Here is a 19,937-nt window from a genome sequence, read left to right as displayed (position 1 = left end):
TTTCACTTAGCATAATGTTTTCAAGGTTCATGCATGTGGCAGCATGTACCTGTACATTATTTGTTCTTATTGTGGAATAATATTTCGTTATATAGATACACCAGATTTTATTTAACCATTCATCAGTTGATGGGCGTTGGATTGTTTCTACTTTTTGGCTGTTATGACTAATGCTGCCATGAACATTTGTGTACAAGTGTATGAATATATGTTTTCATTTCTCTTGGGTATATGCCTAGGAGTGGAATTGCCCAGTCACATGGTAACTTTATATTTAATGTTTTGAGTGGCTGCCAAACTCTTATGCAAAGTGGCTGCACCATTTAAAAATCTGCCAGCAATGTGTGAGGCTTCTAATTTCTCCACACTCTCACCAATGTTTGTCATTGCCTGTATTTTAAATTATAGCCACTGTAGTGGGTGTAAAGTGGTATCTCATTGTGGTTTTGATTTGCATTTCCCTATGAATAATGATGTTGAATATCTTTTTATGCACTTATTGATCATTTGTATATCTTCCTTGGAAAAAATATCTATTCAGATCCTTACCCACTTAAAAACTGTATTATTTGTTTTTGTCATTGTTAGTTTTAAGAATTTTAAAATATATTCTGAATATAAGTCCCGTATTAGGTATAAGATTTGCAAATAGTTTATTTCATTCTATGGGTCATCTTTTCACTTTTTTGATGGTATCATTTGTGGCACAAAAATCTTAATATTGATATAGTCCAGTTTCCTTTTTTCCCCCCTTTTATTGCTTGTACTTTTGTTATAGTATTTAGAAACCATTACTTAATCCAAAGTCACAAATTTGTTTCTATGTTTTTGCTTAAGACTTTTATAACTTAACACTTATATTTAAGTCTGTGATCCATTTTGAGTCAATTTCTGTATATAATTGAGGTAGGAGTGCAAATTTATTCATTTGCTTGTGGATATCCTGTTGTCCCAGCTTCATTTGTTGAAAGAGTATTCTTATTGAGTTGTCTTGCCGCTTTTGTTGAAAATCAACTGATTATAAATGTAAAGGTTTATTTCTAGACCCTCAATTCAATTCCATTGATCTATCCTTATGAGTACCACACTGTCCTGATTGCAGTGCAATTTTGCAGCAAGTTTTGAACTTGGGGAGTGTGTCTTCCAACTTTTTTTTACAAGATTCTTTTGGCTATTCTGGGTCCCTTTAATTTCCATATGAATTTGAAGGTCAGCTTTTCTGTTTCTGCAAAAAAGGAAGTTAAGATTTTGATAGGGGTTGTGTTAAATCTGTAGATGAATTTTGTGAGTATTGCTATCTTAATATTAACCCTTCCAATCCATGAACATGGAATGTCTTTCCATTCATTTATATCTTTAATTTCTTTTAGCAATGTTTTGTAGTTTTAAGTGTACAAGTCTTATACTTCTTTTTCCTATGTTATTCTTTTTCATTCTATTTCTTAGTATGAAATAGCATGCTATTGTAAACGGAATTGATTTCTTAATTTTTTCCATAATGTTTATTGCTAATGTATAGAAATAAAACATTTTTATAAATTAATCATGTGTGTTGCATCTTTGCTGAGTACCCCCCCGCCCCAGTGCAATATTGAATAGAAATGGCAAGAGTGGACATCCTTGTCTTGTTCCTGACATTAGGAGAAAACATTCAGACTTTCACTGTTAAGTAAGATGCTGTGGGTTTTCTTTGATCCCTTTAGCAAGTTGAAAAAAAAAGCAAGTTTCCTTCTATTTATAATTTCTTGAGGTTATTTTTTTTAATTTTGAAAGGTTATTGGATTCTGTCAAATTATTTTTCTGCATCTTTTGAAATGATATTTTTTGCCATTTATTCTATTTTTTTTATTAGTTTCTGCTTTATAACAAAGTGAATCAGTCATACATATACATCTGTTCCCACATCCCTTCCCTCATGCATCTCCCTCCCTCCCACCCTCCCCATCCCACCCCTCCAGGCAGTCACAAAGCACCGAGCTGATCTCCCTGTGCTCTGCGGCTGCTTCCCTCTATCTATCTACCTTACGTTTGGTAGTGTATATATGTCCATGCCTCTCTTTTGCTTTGTCACAGCTTAGCCTTCCCCCTCCCCATATCCTCAAGTCCATTCTTAAGTAGGTCTGTGTCTTTATTCCTGTTTTACCCCTAGGTTCCTCATGACATTTTTTTTTTAATTCCGTATATATGTGTTAGCATACGGTATTTGTCTTTCTCTTTCTGACTTACTTCACTCTGTATGACAGACTCTAGGTCCATCCACCTCATTACAAATAGCTCAGTTTCGTTTCTTTTTATGGCTGAGTAATATTCCATTGTATATATGTGCCACATCTTCTTTATCCATTCATCCGATGATGGACACTTAGGTTGTTTCCAGCTCCGGGCTATTGTGAATAGAGCTGCAATGAACATTTTGGTACATGTCTCTTTTTGAATTATGGTTTTCTCAGGGTATATGCCTAGTAGTGGGATTGCTGGGTCATATGGTAGTTCTATTTGTAGTTTTTTAAGGAACCTCCATACTGTTCTCCATAGTGGCTGTACCAATTCACATTCCCACCAGCAGTGCAAGAGTGTTCCCTTTTCTCCACACCCTCTCCAGCATTTATTGTTTCTAGATTTCTTGATGATGGCCATTCTGACTGGTGTGAGATGATATCTCATTGTAGTTTTGAGTTGCATTTCTCTAATGATTAATGATGTTGAGCATTCTTTCATGTGTTTGTTGGCAGTCTGTATATCTTCTTTGGAGAAATGCCTATTTAAGTTTTCTGCCCATTTTTGGATTGGGTTGTTTGTTTTTTTGCTATTGAGCTGCATGAGCTGTTTATAAATTTTGGAGATCAATCCTTTGTCAGTTGCTTCATTTGCAAATATTTTCTCCCATTCTGAGGGTTGTCTTTTGGTCTTGTTTATGGTTTCCTTTGCTGTGCAAAAGCTTTGAAGTTTCATTAGGTCCCATTTGTTTATCTTTGTTTTTATTTCCATTTCTCTAGGAGGTGGGTCCAAAAGGATCTTGCTGTGATTTATGTCATAGAGTGTTCTACCTATGTTTTCCTCTAAGAGTTTGATAGTTTCTGGCCTTACATTTAAGTCTTTAATCCATTTTGAGCTTATTTTTGTGTATGGTGTTAGGGAATGATCTAATCTCAAACTTTTACATGTCCCTGTCCAGTTTTCCCAGCACCACTTATTGAAGAGGCTGTCCTTTCTCCACTGTACATTCCTGCCTCCTTTATCAAAGATAAGTTGGCCATATGTGCGTGGGTTTATCTCTGGGCTTTCTATCCTGATCCACTGATCTATCTTTCTGTTTTTATGCCAGTACCACACTGTCTTAATTACTGTAGCTTTGTAGTATAGTCTGAAGTCAGGGAGCCTGATTCCTCCAGCTCCGTTTTTCGTTCTCAAGATTGCTTTGGCTATTTGGGGTCTTTTGTTTTTCCAAACAAATTTTGAAATTTTTTGTTCTAGTTCTGTGAAAAATGCCAGTGGTAGTTTGATAGGGATTGCATTGAATCTGTAGATTGCTTTGGGTAGTAGAGTCATTTTCACAATATTGATTCTTCCAATCCAGGAGCATGGTATATCTCTCCATCTATTTGTATCATCTTTAATTTCTTTCATCAGTGTCTTATAATTTTCTGCATACAGGTCTTTTGTCTCCTTAGGTAGGTTTATTCCTAGATATTTTATTCTTTTTGTTGCAATGGTAAATGGGAGTGTTTTCTTGATTTCATTTTCAGATTTTTCATCATTAGTGTATAGGAATGCCAGAGATTTCTGTACATTAATTTTGTATCCTGCTACTTTACCAAATTCATTGATTAGCTCTATTAGTTTTTCAGTAGCATCTTTAGGATTCTCTATGTATAGTATCATGTCATCTGCAAACAATGACAGCTTTACTTCTTCTTTTCCAATTTGGATTCCTTTTATTTCCTTTTCTTCTCTGATTGCCGTGGCTAAAACTTCCAAAACTATGTTGAATAAGAGTGGTGAGAGTTGGCAGCCTTGTCTTGTTCCTGATCTTAGTGGAAATGGTTTCAGTTTTTCACCATTGAGGACAATGTTGGCTGTGGGTTTGTCATATATGGCCTTTATTATGTTGAGGAAAGTTCCCTCTATGCCTACTTTCTGCAGGGTTTTTATCATAAATGGGTGTTGAATTTTGTCGAAAGCTTTCTCTGCATCTATTGAGATGATCATATGGTTTTTCTCCTTCAACTTGTTAATATGGTGTATCACATTGATTGATTTGCGTATATTGAAGAATCCTTGCATTCCTGGAATAAACCCCACTTGATCATGGTGTATGATCCTTTTAATGTGCTGTTGGATTCTGTTTGCTAGTATTTTGTTGAGGATTTTTGCATCTATGTTCATCAGTGATATTGGCCTGTAGTTTTCTTTCTTTGTGACATCCTTGTCTGGTTTTGGTATCAAGGTGATGGTGGCCTCGTAGAATGAGTTTGGGAGTGTTCCTTCCTCTGATATTGTTTGGAAGAGTTTGAGAAGGATGGGTGTTAGCTCTTCTCTAAATGTTTGATAGAATTCGCCTGTGAAGCCATCTGGTCCTGGGCTTTTGTTTGATGGAAGACTTTTAATCACAGTTTCAATTTCAGTGCTTGTGATTGGTCTATTCATATTTTCTATTTCTTCCTGAGTCCGTCTTGGCAGGTTGTGCGTTTCTAAGAATTTGTCCATTTCTTCCAGGTTGTCCATTTTATTGGCATAGAGTTGCTTATAGTAATCTCTCATGATCTTTTGTATTTCTGCAGTGTCAGTTGTTACTTCTCCTTTTTCATTTCTAATCCTATTGATTTGAGTCTTCTCCCTTCTTTTCTTGATGAGTCTGGCTAATGGTTTGTCAATTTTGTTTATCTTCTCAAAGAACCAGCTTTTAGTTTGGTTGATCTTTGCTATCGTTTCCTTCATTTCTTTTTCATTTATTTCTGATCTGATCTTTATGATTTCTTTCCTTCTGCTAACTTTGGGGGGTTTTTGTTCTTCTTTCTCTAATTGCTTTAGGTGCAGGGTCAGGTTGTTTACTCGAAATGTTTCCTGTTTCTTAAGGTGGGATTGTATTGCTATAAACTTCCCCCTTAGAACTGCTTTTGCTGCGTCCCATAGGTTTTGGGTCGTCGTGTCTCCATTGTCATTTGTTTCTAGGTAGTTTTTAATTTCCTCTTTGATTTCTTCAGTGATCACTTCGTTATTGAGTAGTGTATTGTTTAGCCTCCATGTGTTTGTACTTTTTACAGATCTTTTCCTGTAATTGATGTCTAGTCTCATAGCATTGTGGTCGGAAAAGATACTTGATACAATTTCAATTTTCTTAAATTTACTAAGGCTTGATTTGTGACCCAAGATATGATCTATCCTGGAGAATGTTCCATGAGCACTTGAGAAAAATGTGTATTCTGTTGTTTTTGGATGGAATGTCCTATAAATATCAACTAAGTCCATCTTGTTTAATGTATCATTTAAAGCTTGTGTTTCCTTATTTATTTTCATTTTGGATGATCTGTCCATTGGTGCAAGTGGGGTGTTAAAGTCCCCTACTATGATTGTGTTACTGTCGATTTCCCCTTTTATGGCTGTTAGTATTTTCCTTATGTATTGAGGTGCTCCTATGTTGGGTGCATAAATATTTACAATTGTTATATCTTCTTCTTGGATCGATCCCTTTATCGTTATGTAGTGTCCTTCTTTGTCTCTTCTAATAGTCTTTATTTTAAAGTCTATTTTTTCTGATATAAGAATTGCTACTCCAGCTTTCTTTTGGTTTCCATTTGCATGGAATATCTTTTTCCATCCCCTTACTTTCAGTCTGTATGTGTCTCTAGGTCTGAAGTGGGTCTCTTGTAGACAGCATATAGATGGGTCTTGTTTTTGTATCCATTCAGCCACTCTGTTTCTTTTGGTGGGAGCATTTAGTCCATTTACATTTAAGGTAATTATTGATATGTATGTTCCTATTCCCATTTCCTTAATTGCTTTGGGTTCGTTATTGTAGGTATATTCCTTCTGTTGTGTTTCTTGCCTAGAGAAGTTCCTTTAGCATTTGTTGTAAAGCTGGTTTGGTGGTGCTGAACTCTCTCAGCTTTTGCTTGTCTGTAAACGTTTTAATTTCTCCATCAAATCTGAATGAGATCCTTGCTGGGTAGAGTAATCTTGGTTGCAGGTTTCTCTCCTTCATCACTTTAATTATGTCCTGCCACTCCCTTCTGGCTTGTAGAGTTTCTGCTGAGAGATCAGCTGTTAACCTGATGGGGATTCCCTTGTGTGTTATTTGTTGTTTTTCCCTTGCTGCTTTTAATATGATTTCTTTGTGTTTAATTTTTGACAGTTTGATTAATATGTGTCTTGGCGTATTTCTCCTTGGATTTATTCTGTATGGGACTCTCTGTGCCTCCTGGACTTGATTAACTATTTCCTTTCCCATATTAGGGAAGTTTTCAACTCTAATCTCTTCAAATATTTTCTCAGTCCCTTTCTTTTTCTCTTCTTCTTCTGGAACCCCTATAATTCGAATGTTGGTGCGTTTAATGTTGTCCCAGAGGTCTCTGAGACTGTCCTCTGTTCTTTTCATTCTTTTTTCTTTATTTTGCTCTGCAGCAGTTATTTCCACTATTTTATCTTCCACCTCACTTATCCGTTCTTCTGCCTCAGTTATTCTGCTATTGATCCCATCTAGAATATTTTTCATTTCATTTATTGTGTTTTTTTTTTTTTTTTTTTTGCTGTACGCTGGCCTCTCACTGCTGTGGCCTCTCCCGTTGCGGAGCACAGGCTCCGGACACACAGGCTCCGCGGCCATGGCTCGCGGGCCCAGCCGCTCCGCGGCATGTGGGATCTTCCGGGATCAGGGCACGAACCCGTGTCCCCTGCATCGGCAGGCGGACTCCCAACCACTGCGCCACCAGGGAAGCCCCATTTATTGTGTTTTTAATCGATGCTTGATTCATCTTTAGTTCTTCTAGGTCCTTGTTAACTGTTTCTTGCATTTTGTCTATTCTATTTCCAAGATTATGGATCTTGGAAATAGAATCTTGGATCAGCTTTACCATCATTATTCTGAATTCTTTTTCAGGTAGGCTGCCTATTACCTCTTCATTTGTTAGGTCTGGTAGGTTTTTATCTTGCTCCTTCACCTGCTGTGTGTTTTTCTGTCTTCTCATTTTGCTTATGTTACTGTGTTTGGGGTCTCCTTTTTGCAGGCTGCAGATTCGTAGTTCCCGTTGTTTTTGGTGTCTGTCCCCAGTGGCTAAGGTTGTTTCAGTAGGTTGTGTAGGCTTCCTGGTGGGGGGGACTAATGCCTGTGTTCTGGTGGTTGAGGCTCGATCTTGTCTTTCTGGTGGACAGGTCCACGTCTGGTGGTGTGTTTTGGGGTGCCTATGGCCTTATTATGTTTTTAGGTAGCCTCTCTGCTAATGGGTGGGGCTGTGTTCCTGCCTTGCTAGTTGCTTGGCATAGGGTGACCAGCACTGTAGCTTGCTGGTCGTTGACTGAAGCTGGGTGCTGGTGTTGAGATGGAGATCTCTGGGAGATTTTCGCTGCTTGATATTATGTGGAGCTGGGAGGTCTCTTGTGGACCCGTGTCCTGAAGTTGGCTCTCCCACTTCAGAGGCACAGCACTGACTCCTGGCTGCAGCACCAAGAGCCTTTCATCCACCCGGCTCAGAATAACAGGGAGCAAAAGTAGAAAGAAAGAATTAGTAGAAGAAAGAAAGAGAGAGGGAAAGAAAGGAAGAAGGGAAGAAAGAAAGAAAGGAGGGAGGGAGGGAGGAAGGCTGGAAAGAAAGAAGGAAAGAAAGGAGGGAGGGAGGGAGGAATGAAAGCAAAAGGAAGAGTGAATGGAAGAAGGGAGGGAGGAAGGAAAGAAAGAAAGAAAGACAGGAGGGAGGGAGGGAGGAAGGAAAGAAAAAGAAAGTGGAAAGAAGAAGGGTGGGAGGGAGGGAGGGAGGAAAGGAAAAGAAAGAAAGAAAGGAGGAGCGGAGGGAGGGAGGGAGGAAGGGAAGGTAGGAAAAAAAGAAAGAGCAGGTAAAGTAAAATAGAATAAAGTATGAAATATAGTAGCATTATTAAAATTAAAAAGTAATTATTGAAAAAAAAACGGACCGATAGAACCCTGGGACATATGGTGGAAGCAAAGCTATACAGAGAGAATCTTACACAGAAGATTACACATACACATTCACAAAAAGAGAGCAGGGGGAAAAATCAAAAATCTTGCTCTCCAAGTCCACCTCCTCAATTTGGGATAATTCGTTGTAAAAAAAGGAAAAGGGCGAGAAGTCTGGAATCTTGCTCTCTAAGTCCACCTCCTTAATTTGGGATAATTCGTTGTAAAAAGAGGAAAAGGGGGGAAAGTCTTAAATCTTGTCCTCAAAGTCCACTCCCTCAATTTGGGATGATTCGCTGTCCATTCATGCACTCCACAGACGCAGGGCACATCAAATGGACCGTGGAGCTTTAATCCACTGCCTCCGAGGCTGCACAGAGAGATTTCCCTGTCTCTGCTCTCACAGCTCCCGGGACTCAGCCTTGGACCTGGCCCCGCCTCTGCGCGTAGGTCGCCGGAGGGCATCCGTTCTTCGCTCAGACAGGACGGGTTTAAAGGAGCCGCTGATTCGGGGGCTCTGGCTCACTCAGGCAGAGGGGAGGGAGGGGCGCGCAGTGTGGGGCGGGGCTGCGGCGGCAGAGGCCGGCGTGACGTTGCAGCAGCCCGTGGCGCTCCGTGCGCTTTCCCGGGAAAGCCGTCCCCGGGTCCCGGGACCCCGGCAGTGGCGGGGTGCACAGGCCCCCAGGAAGGCGGGGCGGACAGTGACCCGTGCTCGCACACAGGCCCCGCGGCGGCGGCGGCCCCAGCGTCTCACGCCCATCTCCGAGGTCCGCGCCTTACCCGTGGCTCGCGCCTGTCTCCGGCGCTTCCCCAAGCAGCCCTCTTAATGCCCTCTCCTCGCGCACCAGGAAACAAAAGGGAAAAAAGTCTCTTGCCTCTTCGGCAGCTCCAGACCCTTTCCCCGGACTCCCTCCGGGCTAGCCGTGGTGCACTAACCCCTTCAGGCTCTCTTCCTGCCGCCAGCCCCAGTCCTCTCCCTCCGCTCCGACTGAAAGCCGATACCCGAGCCTCAGCTCCCAGCCCCGCCCGCCCCGGCGGCCGAGCAGACAAGCCTCTCGGGCTGGTGTGTGCCTGAGGGCACCGGTCCTCTGTGCCAGAATCTCTCCGCTTTGCCCTCCGCACCCCTGTTGCTGTGCTCTCCTCCGCTACTCCGAAGCTTTCCCCCTCCTCCACCTGCAGTCTCTGCCCGCGAAGGGGCTTGTAGTGTGTAGAAACCTTCCCTCCTTCACGGCTCCCTCCCACTGGTGCAGGTCCCGTCCCTATCCTATTGTCTCTGTTTATTCTTTTTTTCTTTTGCCCTACCCAGGTATGTGGGGAGTTTCTTGCCTTTTGGGGGGTCTGAGGTCTTCTGTCAGCGTTCAGTAGGTGTTCTGTAGGAGTTGTTCCACGTGTAGATGAATTTCTGATGTATCTGTGGGGAGGAAGGTGATCTCCGCGTCTTACTCTTCCGCCATCTTCCCATTTATTCTATTAATATGGTGCATTACATGAATTGATTTTCAGATATTAAACTAATTTGCATTCCTGGGATAAATCTCATTTCGTTATGGTATATAATCCTTTTCACATGTTGCTGGCATCAATTTGCTAGTATTTTGTTAGTGATTTGTGCAAATATATTCGTAAGGGATGCAGGTATGTAGTTTTCTTGTGATGTCTTTGTTTTGTTTTGATATCGGGGTAGTAATGACCTCATAGAATGAATTGAGAAATGTTTCTCTTCTTCTATTTTTTGAAAGATTTCATGAGGGATTGGTACTGATTCTACTTTGAGTTTTGGTAGAATTTAGCAGTGAACTTATTTGGGCCTCAGCTTTCCCTTGTGGGAAGTTTTAAAATTACAAATTTGATTTCTTTACTTGTTACAGGTATATTCAGATTTTCTGTTTCTTCTCAGGTCAGTTTTGGTAATTTCTGTTTTTCTAAGAACTTCCTATTTCATCTATTTTATCTGATTTGTTGGCATAAAGTTATTTGTAGTATTCCTTTATAATTCTCTTTATTTCTGTAAGGCTGGTAGTGATGTTCTCATTTTCATTCCTAATTTTAGTGTCAAGTATTCTTTCTCTGCTTTTTTCTTGGTCACTCTAGCTAAAGGTTTGTCAATTTTCTTAGTCTTTTTAAAGGACCAAATTTTTGTTTTTATTTTTTAAAATCATTTTTCTATTCTCTATTTCATTTTTTCTGCTCTAATCTTTATTATTTCTTTCCTTCTGCTTTTTTTAGGGGTTTAGTTTACTCTTATTTTTCTAGTTAAAAGACTAGGTTATTAATTTGAATTCTTTCGTATTTAAAAAAAAATAGTTGTTGGGCTTCCCTGGTGGTGCAGTGGTTGAGAGTCCGCCTGCCGATGCAGGGGACGCGGGTTCGTGCCCCGGTCTGGGAAGATCCCACATGCCGCCGAGAGGCTAGGCCTGTGAGCCATGGCCACTGAGGCTGTGCGTCCGGAACCTGTGCTCCACAATGGGAGAGGCCACAACAGTGAGAGGCCCGCATACCACAAAAAACAAAAACAAAACCAAAAAACTTGTTTAGAGCTATAAATTTTCCTCTGAGCACTACTTTCACACATTCCATAAATTCTGGTATGTTGTGTACTCATTTTCATTCATCTCAAAGTATTTTCAAATTTCCCCTGCAATTTATTCTTTGCCCCATTTGTTAAATAGTAGTATTTTGTTTAATTTCCACATATTTGTAAATTTCCCATATTTCCTTCTGTTATTGATTTCTAATTTAATTCCTTACTGAGGCTTGTTTTGCGACCTAGAATAAGGCCTACCTTAGAAAACGTTCCATGTGCATGTGAGAAGAATGTGTATTCTGCCGCCAATATGTGGAGTGGTTTATAGATGTCTTTTAGGCCTAGTTGGTTTATAGTATTGTCCAAGTCTTCTATTTTCTTTTTGAGCTTCTGCCTAGTTGTTCTATCTGTTACTGAAAGAAGAGTATTTATAAGCCTGCAGTTATTATTGGTGAATTGTCTATTTTTCCCTTCAGTTCTGTCAGGTTTTGCTTCATGTATTTTAGGTCTGTGTTGTTAGATGCATATATGTTTATGCTTGTTATATCTTCCTGATGGATTGACATTTTTACCATTATAAATTGTCCCTCTTTATCTCTAGTAACATGAAACCTCTTCCCTACAGGCAAACTGGGGATAGAGTGATTGGGTCCCCAGTCATCTCAGCCTGCTGAACCTAGAGTAGAGCTTTTCCCCTATAAGTAGGGGCTGAGTGAGGGAAGGGAGACTGGTCCTCTCTGCAGAATCAACCAGAATAGAATTTCTGCAACCTGAGGCTGGGGATGGGGATGAGAAAAACCAGTAGACTGCCCCCTGACAAGATGAAAAAGGAGCTCCACACTGGGAGCTGGAGGGAGAGGGAGCCCTCTTCTTCTTGGACACATTGACTTGGGGCAGAGCTTCTGTAATGTAGAGCTGTGGGGTAGGGGGTAAGAGAGTGAGCTGTGGCTCAAATACCATAGACTCTCACTGTTCTTACTGAGGTTTAGTAGATTTTCTAGAATGATGTTTTTCCCATTGCTGTATATATTTAGGACAATTTCTAGAGACTTTAAATAATTTTTTAAAAGTAATTTTCACCAATTAAATAGTTGTTTTGCTGGAGAGAGAGTCTGCCAAGCTCCTTTTGAACATTTCAGGAAGTATTTCCCCTTCATGTATATTTTTAAAATAATAAATAGGACCAGGTGTAGCTTTCTTGGGTTGAACACCACCCAGCTATTCTCGACAGTTGAGGTTGCTGTGACCAGAAAGGAGGAAAAACGAGACTTAGTCCTTGGTGGCACCAAATTATAAAGAAATAGATGTTGGCTGCTGATGGGCTTCCCTGGTGGCATAGTGGTTAAGAATCCGCCTGCCAATGCAGGGGGTACGGGCTTGAGCCCTAGTCTGGGAAGATCCCACATGCTGCGGAGCAACTAAGCCTGTGTGCCACAACTACTGAGCCTGCTCTCTAGAGCCCGTGAGCCACACCTACTGAGCCCACATGCTGCAACTACTGAAGCCCATGTGCCTAGAGCCCGTGCTCCACAACGAGAGAAGCCAGTGCAATGAGAAGCCCACATATCACAGCAAAGAGTACCCCCTGCTTACCGCAACTAGAGAAAGCCTGCGCACAGCGACAAAGACCCAACACAGCCAAAAATAAAATAAATAAATTAAAAAAAAAAAGACGTTGGCTGCTGAGTGGCCACATATTTGCCTTTCACTTCTTTGAGAAATCAGTCTCGTTACTCAGCAACTCAAAATTATGGCAGCAATAAAAGTGCAATTGCATTTGTGTGAAAGCCTAACCTAGCCTAGTGTTTTGGATTGCTGTATAAGCTCAGTGCACAAATGCCAAGGCAGGAGGTTGATTAGCAAGAGGCCATTGATTTTTTAAGAAATCAAATTATGTAGTTAAAAGGGAAAGTGGAACTTGGTAGAAATGAAGAAATGCCATTCCCAAACTGGGTGACTCTTGTTGGAAGAAGACCTAGTTAGTGGTGGGCTGATGTAGGTCAGGGAGGTCTCAGATGCAGAGGGCAGGCATGTTTACCAGGGAAGGAGATTCACTTGGTGGTGGTATGATCAGAAGCTCAAGGGTGTCGCACCAGCCAGGCAAGGATGTGCCAGGATGGAGTAGTCTTAGCAGGTGGTTAGCTTGCTGGTTGCAAGACACCCCCTGCACCTCGGTCCCTCATAGCCTTGGGAAAATGGGTGCTGAGGCATGAGACAGATCCCCAGTGTTCATGGGGCACATGATCAAAATGGCTCCAAGCACCAAGGCTGACAAGATGAATCTTTAACAGCAGGCTATGGGCTTCTTAAATTCTTCTAAGTACCAGATGATTGAGTTTTGAGCCTGGGGTGTAGCTAAATCTGTGGTGGAAGCTGATTGGCTATAGGTGTAGGCATTTGAGACTCTTGGGGACAGATAATTATGTTGGAGAATACAGCTCTCCTTAGTTGGCAATTCAGGTAATAATAATAATCACAGAAGTAATAGTAGTAGTGACAGCAACAGAACCTATATACCACTTATAATGTGCCAAGCTCTCCCGCTAAGCATACATTTAATCTTTAGGAAAATCTTATGAAGTAAGTAATATTATTACCCCATTTTAGAGATGAGAAAGCTAGAGGCATAGAACATTTAAGTAGTTGGGCCTGTATTGCACTGCCAGCACTTATTGGAGACAGAGCTGAAACCCAAGCATCTGCTCCGTGGTCCATATCTTCCTACTGCATCTATCACATCAGATGATTTCTGAACTTTTTTACTCATCCCTAAGTGGGAAGAACAATAGACACCTCATCAGAATGTAGAGAAGATTAAATATCTGTGGGGGTACATGTAAGCCAGAAATTATGGTCCCTATGTTCATTATTCATGATTGCTACAATCCCCAGGCTACCCTCAAATACAACCCCTCTGCCTGCTTCTTCTTCTTCTTCTTTTTAAAATAAATGATTGCTTTTATTTATTTATTTTTGGTTGTGCTGGGTCTTCATTCCTGCGTGTGAGCTTTCTCTAGTTGCGGTGTGTGGGGGTTAGTCTTCATTGTGGTGCGTGGACTTCTCATTGTGGTGGCTTCTCTTGTTGTGGAACACGGGCTCTAGGTGCATGGGCTTCAGTAGTTGTGGCACGTGGGCTCAGTAGTTGTGGCTCATGGACTCTAGAGCGCAGGCTCAGTAGTTGTGGCGCACATGGGCTTAGTTGCTTTGTGGCATTTGGGATCTTCCTGGACCAGGGATCGAACCCATGTTCCCTGCATTGGCAGGCAGATTCTTAACCACTGTAACACCAGGGAAGTCACTGCCTGCTTTTTTTTTTTTTTTTAACATCTTTATTGGAGTATAATTGCTTTACAATTTCGCGTTAGTTTCTGCTGTATAATAAAGTGAATCAGCTATGTGCATAGATATATCCCCATATCCCCTTCCTCTTGCATCTCCCTCCCATCCTCCTTATCCCACCCCTCTAGGTGGTCGCAAAGCACCGAGCTGTGCTATGCAGCGGCTTCCCACTAGCTATCTATTTTACATTTGGTAGTGTGTATATGTCAATGTTACTCTCTTACTTCGACCCAGCTTACCCTTCTCCCTCCCCGTGTCCTCAAGTCCATTTTCTACGTCTGCGTCTTTATTCCTGTCCTGCCCCTAGGTTCTTCAGCACCATTTCTTTTTTTTTTTTTTTTTTACATTCCACATATATGTGCTAGCATATGGTATTTGTTTTTCTCTTTCTGACTTACTTCACTCTGTATGACACACTCTAGGTCCATCCACCTCACTACAAATAACTCAATTTTGTTTTTTTTATGGCTAATATTCAATTGTATATATGTGCCACATCTTCTTTATCCATTCATCTGTCGATGGACACTTAGGTTGCTCCCATGTCCTGGCTATTGTAAATAGAGCTGCAATGAACATTGTGATACATGACTTTTTTTGAATTTTGGTTTTCTCAGTGTGTATGCCCAGCAGTGGGATTGCTGGGTTGTATGGTAGTTCTATTTTTAGTTTTTAAAGGAAACTTCATAATGTTCTCCATAGTGGCTGTATCAATTTACATTCCCACCAACAGTGCAAGAGGGCTCCCTTTTCTCCACATCCTCTCCAGCATTTGTTGTTTGTAGATTTTTTTGATGATGGCCACTGACTGGTGTGAGGTGATACCTCATTGTAGTTTTTTTTTTTTTTTTTTTTTTTTTTGCAGTACGCGGGCCTCTCACTGTTGTGGCCTCTCCCATTGCGGAGCACAGGCTCCAGACGCGCAGGCTCAGCGGCCATGGCTCATGGGTCCAGCCGCTCCACAGCATGTGGGATCTTCCCGGACCAGGGCACTAACCCGTGTCCCCTGCATCGGCAGGCGGACTCTCAACCACTGCGCCACCAGGGCATCCCTCACTGTAGTTTTGATTTGCATTTCTCTAATGATTAGTGATGTGCATCCTTTCATGTGTTTGTTGGAAATCTGTATATCTTCTTTGTAGAAATGTTTATTTAGGTCTTCTGCCCATTTTTGGATTGGGTTTTTTTTTTTTTTGATATTGAGCTGCATGAGCTGCTTCTAAATTTTAGAGATTAATCCTTTGTCAGTTGCTTCATTTGCAAATATTTTCTTCTATTCTGATGGTTGTCTTTTCATCTTGTTTATGGTTTCCTTTGCTATGCAAAAGCTTTTAAGTTTCATTAGGTCCCATTTGTTTATTTTTGTTTTTATTTCCATTTCTCTAGAAGGTGGGTCAAAAAGGATCTTACTGTGATTTATGTCATAGAGTGTTCTGCCTATGTTTTCCTCTAAGAGTTTTATAGTGTCTGACCTTACATTTAGGTCTTTAATCCATGTTGAGTTTATTTTTGTGTATGGTGTTAGGGAGTGTTCTAATTTCATTCATTTATATGTAGCTGTCCAGTTTTCCCAGCACCACTATTGAAGAGGCTGTCTTTTCTCCATTGTATATTCTTGCCTCCTTTATCAAAGATAAGATGAGCATATATGCATGGGTTTATCTCTGGGCTTTCTATCCTGTCCCATTGATCTATATTTCTGCTTTTGTGCCAGTACCATACTGTCTTGATTTCTGTAGCTTTGTGGTATAGTCTGAAGTCAGGGAGCCTGATTCCTCCAAATCTGTTTTACTTTCTCAAGATTGCTTTGGCTATTCGGGGTCTTTTGCGTTTCTATACAAATTGTGAAAATTTTTGTTCTAGTTCTGTGAAAAATGCCATTGGTAGTTTGATAGGGATTGCGTTGAATCTGTATAGTCATTTTCACAATGTTGATTTTTCCAATCCAGCAACATGGTATATCTCTCTATCATTTGTATCATCTTCCCTGGTGACCGAGCTGGTGGCCAAGGACGGGAACTGGGTGCACATGGTGGGCATGGCGCACTTCAGCGACGACAGCAAGAAGGACATGGTGAAGACCATCTGGGAGGTGCAGCCTGATGTGCTGAAGATGAACGAGTGTACACTGCTGCATGAGGCCAAGGACATCAGCCTGGAGAAGCTGCAGTAGGCCATAAGGCAGAACAGGGTCATGTCGGGACTCATGCAGATGCTGCTGCTGAAGGTGTCCGCCCACATCACTGAGAAGCTGGGCATGGCCCCTGGAGGTGAGTTCAGGGAGGCTTTCAAGGAGGCCAGCAAGGTGCCTTTCTGCAAGTTCCACCTGGGTGACCAGCCTATCCCCATCACCTTCAAGAGGGCCATTGCCACCCTCTCCTTCTTGCAGAAGATCAAGCCAGCCTGGGGCCTATGTTTCCTGTCAAACCCTATCAGCAAGGATGACATGGAGTGGTGCAAGCAGGACCTGCTGGAGCAGATGATGGCTGAGATGATCGGCGAGTTCCCCAACCTGCACTGCACCATCGTGTCTGAGCGGGACATCTACCTGACCTACAGGCTGAGGCAGGCGGCCTGGTGCCTGGAGCTGTTGCGTGCCTCTGATGCCAAGTGCAGAAAGTGCGTCCCTTCCATGGTGGTGGGCATTATGGACATGGGCCATGTCCCTGGCATCCAGAAGAACTGGACCACTGACCTCAACATCCAGGAGATAATGATGGTCCCCCTGCTGTCCGTCTCTGGCAGAGTGCCCTGGCTGACCATGAAAGCCACCTTCTTGGGCCTCCTGGGCTACAGCCTGTACTGGATGGGGCGCCATGCCAGCAGCCTGGTCTTGTCACTGCCTGCCACCCAGTACTGCCTGCAGAGGGACACTGAGGCCTGGCCACACAAGTAGGAAGGACAGAGGGAGCCACCACATCTGTCTAGGGGGCTGCCTGTGGTTGCTCCTCTGACACAGCCAAGAGGCACAGGGGCCGGCCCACTGAGGAGCTCCTGGGTGCCACCCCCCATGGGGGTCCAGCTTAGCCTCACCTGCCCTCTCCCAACCCACCCAAATAGAGAATTATTTCACTTTCAATAAAATAAAATAAAATAAAATAAAATAAAATAAAACTACCCTTCATCAGTGTCTTATAGTTTTCTGCATATAGGTCTTTTGTCTCCTTAGGTAGGTTTATTCCTAGGTATTTTATGCTTTTTGTTGCAATGGTAAATGGGAGTGTTCCCTTAATTTCTATTTCAGATTTTTCATCATTAGTGTATAGGTATGCAAGAGATTTCTGTGCATTAATTTTGTACCCTGCTACTTTACCAAATTCATTGATTGGCTCTAGTGGTTTTCTAGTAACATCTTTAGGGTTCTCTATGTATAGTATCATGTCATCTGCAAACAGTGACAGTTTTACTTCTTTTCCAGTTTGGATTCCTTTTATTTCTTTTTCTTCTCTGATTGCTGTAGCTAAAACTTTCAAAAATATGTTGAATAATAGTGGTGAGAGTGGACAACCTTGTCTTGTTCCTGATCTTAGAGGATATGCTTTCAGTTTTTCACCATTGAGAATGATGCTGGCTGTGGATTTGTCATATACGGCCTTTATTATGTTGAGGTAAGTTCCCTCTATGCCTACTTTCTGGAGGATTTTTATCATAAATGGCTGTTGAATTTTGTCAAAAGCTTTTTCTGCATCTATTGAGATTATATATGGTTTTTATCCTTCAATTTGTTAATATGGTGTATCACATTGATTGATTTGCATATATTGAAGAATCCTTGCCTTCCTGGGATAAACCCCACTTGATCATGGTGTATGATCCTTTTAATGTGCTGTTGGATTCTGTTTGCTAGTATTTTGTTGAGGATTTTTGCACCTATGTTCATCAGAGCTATTGGCCTGTAGTTTTCTTTTTTGTAACATCTTTTTCTGGTTTTGGTATTAGGGTGATGGTGGCCTCGTAGAATGAGTTTGGGAGTGCTCCTCCCTGTGCTATATTTTGGAAGAGTTTGAGAAGGATAGGTGTTAGCTTTTCACTAAATGTTTAATAGAATTCACCTGGTCCTGGACTTTTGTTTGTTGGAAGACTTTGTTGTTGTTGTTGGAAGATTTTTAATCGCAGTTTCAATTTCAGTGCTTGTGATTGGTCTGTTTATATTTTCTATTTCTTCCTGGTTCAGTCTTGGAAGGTTGTGCATTTCTAAGAATTTGTCCATTTCTTCCAGGTTGTCCATTTTATAGGCATAGAGTTGCTTGTAGTAATCTCTCATGATCTTTTGTATTTCTGCAGCGTCAGTTTTTACTTCTTTTTCATTTCAAATTCTGTTGATTTGAGTCTTCTCCCTTTTTTTCTTGATGAGTCTAGCTAATGGTTTATCAATTTTGTTTATTGTCTCAAAGAACCAGCTTTTATTTTATTGATCTTTGCTATTGTTTCCTTCATTTCTTTTTCATTTATTTCTGATGTGATGTTTATGATTTCTTTCCTTCTGCTAATTTTGGGTTTCTTTTGTTCTTCTTTCTCTAATTGCTTTAGGTGAAATGTTAGGTTGTTTATTTGAGATTTTTCTTGCTTCTTGAGGTAGGATTGTATTGCTATAAACTTCCCTGTTAGAACTGCTTTTGCTGCATCCCATAGGTTTTGGGTCATTGTGTTTTCATTGTCATTTGTTTCTAGGTATTTTTTGATTTCCTCTTTGATTTCTTCCATGACCTCTTGGTTATTTAGTAGTGTATTGTTTACTCTCCATGTGTTTGTATTTTTTACATTTTTTTCCTGTAATCGATATCTAGTCTCATAGCATTGTGGTCAGAAAAGATACTTGATACAATTTCAATTTTCTTAAATTTACCAAGGCTTAATTTGTGACCCAAGATATGGTCTACCCTGGAGAATGTTCCTTGAGCACTTGAGAAGAAAGTGTATTCTGTTGTTTTTGGATGGAATGTCCTATAAATATCAATTAAGTCCATCCTGTTTATTGTGTCATTTAAAGCTTGTGTTTCCTTATTTATTTTCAGTTTGGATGATCTGTCCATTGGTGAAAGTGGGATGTTAAAGTCCCCTACTATAATTGTGTTACTGTCGATTTCCCCTTTTATGGCTATTAGCATTTGCCTTATGTACTGAGGTGCTCCTATGTTGGGTGCATAAATATTTACAATTGTTATGTCTTCTTGGATTGGTCTCTTGATCATTATGTAGTGTCCTTCTTTGTCTCTTGTAATAGTCTTTATTTTAAAGACTATTTTGTCTAATATGAGAATTGCTACTCCAGTGTTCTTTTGATTTCCATTTGCATGGAATATCTTTTTCCATCCCCTCACTTTCAGTTTGTATGTGTCCCTCGGTCTGAAGTGGGTCTCTTGTAAACATTATATTTATGGGTCTTGTTTTTGTATCCATTCAGCCAGTCTACGTCTTTTGGTTGGAGCATTTAATCCATTCACATTTATGGTAATTGTCAATATGTACGTTCCTAGTACCATTTTCTTAATTGTTTTGGGTTTGTTTCTGTAGGTCTTTTCCTTCTTTTGTGTTTCCTGCCTAGAGAATTTCCTTTAACCTTTGTTGTAGAGCTGGTTTGGTGGTGCTGAATTCTCTCTCCCTTTTTTTTTAAAAAAAATTATTTATTTTATTTTTGGCTGTGTTGGGTCTTTGTTGCTGTGCACAGACTTTCTCTAGTTATGGCGAGTGGGGGACTACTCTCTGTGTGGTGCATGGGCTTCTCATTGCGGTGGCTTCTCTTGTTGTGGAGCATGGGCTCTAGGTGCGTGGGCTTCAGTAGTTGCAGCATGTGGCCTCAGTAGTTGTGGCACATGGGCTTACTTGCTCTGCTGCATATGGGATCTTCCCGTAAGCCCATGTCCCCTACACTGGCAGGTGAATTCTTGACCACTGCACCACCAGGGAAGGCCGGTAGTGCTGAATTCTCTTAACTTCTGCTTATCT

The 19,937-nt window shown here is 41.1% G+C and overlaps 1 pseudogene across 1 annotated transcript in view; it reads left to right on the top strand.

Moving 5' to 3' along the window:
* The window catches only part of LOC309799106 (traB domain-containing protein-like), a 31,304-nt pseudogene extending 14,160 nt beyond the window's left edge, over positions 1-17,144 (top strand). The window contains exon 2 of the transcript in view: positions 15,941-17,144. The product of the transcript in view is annotated as a traB domain-containing protein-like (transcript). The remainder of the gene's footprint in view (positions 1-15,940) is intronic.
* The last annotated feature ends 2,793 nt before the right edge of the window (positions 17,145-19,937 follow it).

The sequence above is a fragment of the Mesoplodon mirus genome, assembly GCF_964341445.2.
Source record: "Mesoplodon mirus genome assembly, chromosome: 3".
In the NCBI taxonomy this organism is placed as follows: Eukaryota; Metazoa; Chordata; class Mammalia; order Artiodactyla; family Ziphiidae; genus Mesoplodon; species Mesoplodon mirus.
Note: the sequence above shows the minus strand (reverse complement) of the source record. Positions and strands in the feature narration are given on the sequence as shown.